This window comes from Leuciscus leuciscus, assembly GCF_965113295.1.
Source record: "Leuciscus leuciscus genome assembly, chromosome: 16".
NCBI lineage: Eukaryota > Metazoa > Chordata > Actinopteri > Cypriniformes > Leuciscidae > Leuciscus > Leuciscus leuciscus.
The window spans coordinates 31,198,422-31,203,442 of NC_138740.1; the positions used below are offsets into that span (position 1 = coordinate 31,198,422).

At 35.2% G+C, this 5,021-nt stretch overlaps 1 long non-coding RNA gene across 2 annotated transcripts; it reads left to right on the forward strand.

Moving 5' to 3' along the window:
- The first annotated feature begins 1,802 nt into the window (after window positions 1-1,802).
- On the forward strand, window positions 1,803-4,214 carry LOC309477365. 2 transcript variants are annotated; one of them, XR_014198609.1, is made up of 7 exons: window positions 1,803-1,880; window positions 2,569-2,634; window positions 2,743-2,792; window positions 2,882-2,937; window positions 3,078-3,182; window positions 3,377-3,465; window positions 3,583-4,214. It is a non-coding gene; the product is annotated as an uncharacterized lncRNA (long non-coding RNA). The 2 variants fall into 2 exon arrangements; XR_014198610.1 differs by having other exon boundaries at window positions 2,743-2,788.
- Window positions 4,215-5,021: the final 807 nt, after the last annotated feature.

The following is a 5,021-nucleotide window of genomic DNA, read 5'->3' on the forward strand; positions in this document are numbered from 1 at the left end:
GTTTTGTTTTATGTGACATGTTACATATGCACATATATTCTTGTGACAGCTAAAGTGAGACAAAAAAGCACAGAGTATCATTTACACCCAGAAAGACTGGACATTCACTCTTCAGGTGACAAACTCTCCTTTTTGATTGATTTGTTTGTTTTTATTTTCAATAACATGCAAAAGCATACGTGTGATTATGAGATGTAGTATAAATGTTATGAGTGAATTAGCTGAATTAGCTGAATGAGTAAAATGGTGCTGAAGTGTATGTTTCACTTTGGTAATATTATAGAAAATGTTTTGTTTACAACTTTAGGCTAAGAAATGCGCTCAATTTGTTTTATAATTAATTGTTATTAACAGAATCATACAAATTTGAAGTAATATTTGGGGTAATTGAAAGAGTTTAAACTATTGTGTAGAATTATGGCTTGTGATGTATTGGTTTACTAATTATTTCACTTCAATTTCCTGGACATGAAAGTAATTTAATATAGGAAATATGAGTGTGTTGTATATTGAAGATTTAAATCTTGATTCAATTTGTTTTGTTTTTTTTCTTAGTACATTTGCTCTTCTCTATCCAATAGATCACTGTTGCAACTATTTATTCATTTTATGAATGAGATTTTGAAAACTCAAGGAGGAAATGAACAACTCTACATTGAACTTCACTGAATCATCCACAACTTATTCCTTTGGGCCATTGGACATTTTTGAAATGTATGCATGCAGTTTTAGTTTCCTGTTTGGTCTTCCTACTCACTCCTATGTTATATGGCTCATCATCACAGGATCAAGAGTTGCATCATTGTTCTTTAAACTCAATCTGTCTGTTTGTGAGATTGGTATCTGTGTGGCTAGTTTGATTTGTCTACTGTTATTTTGGTATAAAAGTCTCACAACATTAATGTGTTTTTTAATGGGACTAGGCATCACTGGTCGTCCTATGTTTCAGTGTCTGATGTGTGTTGAGCGTTACCTGGCAGTGGTTCATCCTGTAACCTTTCTGAAGTTCAAACCTCTCAGATATAGAGTGATCTGCTGCACTGCGGTCTGGATCATCACTCTTGGCTCCTGTATTTTCTCTATGTTCTTCTTGCCAAATACTATAGAACAAACATGGTTCTTCTCAACACAGTTCCTCTTCTTCTTCTCCATCCAGTTGTTTTGTCTTGTGGCTGTTCTCAGAGCTCTGAAGCAGTCAGGACCAGGAGAGAGAGGGAAAGAGAGAAAGGAGGAAAACCACATGAAGAGAAGAGCGTTTAATGCCATTCTAATAAATACTGTCAATATGGTCATCATATATGTCCCATATACTATGACAGGACTCTTTATCATTGTGACAAAACAGAATATTCGTGCACTTTGGAGCATTTGTACAGTTTGTTTTTTGCTGGCTGGTTTTGTTCAGCCTGTTCTTTATCTGTACCATGCTGAAAAACATGCCTCTGTTACTCAAAAGCTATGTAACTAAGTCTTATTTATTATTTTTTTATTTATCAACAACTTTCATAACAGTACAGACAATTTAAAATTATTATTGTTTTTCCAGTTGAATTGAAACTGTAAATGCACTCAAAAAAATTATTCTTGCCACTAATTGAATTTAAGCAAACAATTTAAATAAAATATATTTAAAAATGTATAAAATAACCATTACTGTTGCGAATTACTCTTACACAACATGAATGTAATGGATTCAAATCAAAACTGATCAAATTACATACACTATACTTGATTTGTTGCCATAAGGGGCAAATGCAGATGTGACGCATGCGCACTAGAGTAAAAAAAAAAAAACTCTGAAGGCGGCAACAGTCGTTGGAGGTGCGATACAAGACTCAGCGTCAGCGATTTGCGTTAACAGATGTGGAATATTCGACAAGGTAAGATATTTTCTATATTTTAAATGATTTCGACTTCATCTATTATTTTTTTTATAAATGTAATCGATCTGATTTAATTAATATCTTAGTTTCGCCGTGACTGGACTTCAGACGAATGAACTTTTTCGGCCTTTCCAGTTAACCTATAACGTTAAAGAGTAATGTTAATTGATCTTTTTAAAGATTTATTGTCAACTGACTAACTTATGTGCATCATTTTTGCATTTAGGCAGATTAACTTACTCGTATGATTTTTTACTTGCATTTGACTTTGTATTATTCCAAAACATTGCACTAACACAGTCAATCGAACGTAGGCCTAACGTTATATGAAGGTTATATACAATTGTATAGGATTTCTCATTAAAACAAATATCTTACAAATATTTGTAACTTTGATCATAAAGCCTACGGTCTACGGTCGACTGACTAACGTGTATGTGCGTCATTTTTAATAACAACTTGTCATCTCGACGTAAGTTAGGCCTACATTTTACTTTGCTTGAAAAATCATTTGAATATGCCAAAACGTTGCACAAACATACTTAATCTAACGTTACCGTTTATGAAAGTTATCTTTATGCAAAGGTTTATAGGATTCCATTAAGTGGAACATGCTTTCTTTTTTTTCATGCTGAGTTGTAATTTCATTACAAACAAATAAAACTATTTGTCTTTGCTATTTTAGAGTCCTCATCGATGTGACACTATTCCAACATTTCTGGCTCCGGTTTGGCACAATCACACAATTACGGTAGGCCTATGTGTATTTTTTTGCTTTGTAATAAAATTAAACTTGACCTGTTTAATTTCTTTACAAAAGTGTGATGTCTGTTGTTTTCTCTCTCTTTTTGAATTTCAGATATGTGAGTTTTGGGAATGTGGCAATGTAAAGTGTGAATTATCCAGTAGGTATGAGTTATTGAAACATTCTAAGCTTAAACATGGATATTTTGGGCTGAGTTTCAGGCATCCTTATGTAATTGTCCTTGCACTTTTAGGACAATTGGTGTCTGATTTACCTACCAGGTGGCCTGCACTGTTCACAGTAAATTAAGTAAGTGTTATTGATATTTACACAGCAATAAATTGTAAATTACAATGAATTCCTCCACAGTAGGCCTATATTTCATGGCCATCTTTTATTCCCTTTTTTTTTTTTTTCAGAATTCATAAACTGTGCCACTTCTGTCAAAGTTCTTGGCGCAGCTGGACAGATATACTGTTAATCTACACTAACTTTGCAGCAGCAAAGGTGGTGCTTCTGGACAGAAATCACGCATTATGGCAATTACAGACAAGGTGTGGTAAACTGCATTTTATTTTTTTTATATCGTTTATATCTAATTACAAATATTGTATATATAATACAATATATATTCATATATATATATATATATATATATATATATATATATATATATATATATATATATATATATATTCATATAAAAAAAAAAAACTATAAGTGTTTTTTATATTGTCATAATTTTCAGTGTGATGACATGCACATCAAACGAGACTGTCATAAAAAGTCTGTGTGTACTTCAATGAGGACATTACAACACTCGTCAAAGAAATTGAGGTTTGTACTTTTTGTAATGACCTAATCCTATTGCCAGCCTGTATGTTACCAATATTTCAGTGAAACTGAACAAGGTGTTAATTATTATTTGATTGTTTGTCTTTTGTTTTGTCTTAGGACTGCAATCCTGAAGAAGCTGAGAGAGGAATTTCTGAGACCACTCTGAGGCTTTTTGTGATCCGTAAAGAAGGTGCTGGTGCTGAGGACGACCCAGAGGATGTTGGAGTAGTGATAGAGGGTGTGCAGCGGCTACAGCCCTTAAAGAGTGTTTCCTTTGGATTGGTAATGCTGTTCGGACTGATCTACGCTCTCAACTTAAGCTACCCTCAGAGTCTCAAATTCACGTTTGAATTCTTTCAAAAGGTACTGATGAATTTGGATGGCAGCAAACGTTCAGGCACAATGTTTCATTGAATAGGACATTCACTTCTTGCCTAGATGTTTCCAACAACTGAAGGGAGATTAAAAACTTTAAAAACGTAAACTTTTAAGACAGGGATGCCCTGAAAGGAATTTTTCGATGGATTGATGACACTAACTCCAGCATGCAAGAAACTGCACCTAATGCACCATTTGTGCTATTGACTCAGTCCAGGAACTTATCTGATGACTTGTTTTGCAGCAGAGCCGAGACTGTTATAGTCAAGAAAGTTCTTGGCTTCAGGTTTTTTTGTTCCTGTGTTCTGCTGAAATTCAGCTTCAGAGAGCTTACACAGAGTTCAGCAACAGTGGAATGCTACTTAATCCAGCACCAAAACTAGGGATGGGTACCGAAACCCGGTATTAAACGGGCCCCGGTGCTGAATTTTGAAAGACCGCTGGATCGTTAAGCTCGGACGTTATCGGTTCTGCTGTCGGTACTGGAGAAATTATGAAAGTAACCTACACGTGCTATTTATTATTGCTATTAAGAAATTATTATCTTGCGAATATTGAACCATTTGTGATGCATTTTTGCTAAAGAGAGAGAGAGAGAGAGAGAGAGAGAGAGAGAGAGAGAGAGTGAGAGTGTGTGTGTGTGTGTGTGTGTGAGAGAGAGAGCGAGAGCGAGCGATCTTTCACGCAAAGCCACGGCGCGCGCAACACAACAGCCCTGCTTAATGAGTGACATGAGGACAGAACATTCAAAAGGTTACACTTTAGATCTTTGATATTAAACTAATTTTATTTTAGATTTAGGCTTCCAATGATTATAAAAAAGAAGATATTTGAGGTGTAACCATTAAAAACTAATAACTAAGCCACATTCTCTCCAGCGCAACTTCCTTACCTTCACAGAGCGATGCGCTGTCATTTCTCCCTAAAACCCAAACGTAACGTCAGAATCTGCACGATCGGTGATTGTTGTAAAATGTAGTCTATACTGTTGCTAAACTGCGGGACGCGTTTGATAATAAAAGGCTATTAAAAGTACCAAAATTGACGCAATAGACGCTGTTCCAAGGCGCGCGCTCCGAAACACACCGCAACGAGATATAGCAACGTATATTTTGGGCTTCGTGTGCGCATCTAAACGATCAAATACACAAATATGTCAAAATGGCCGTCTTGGAGAT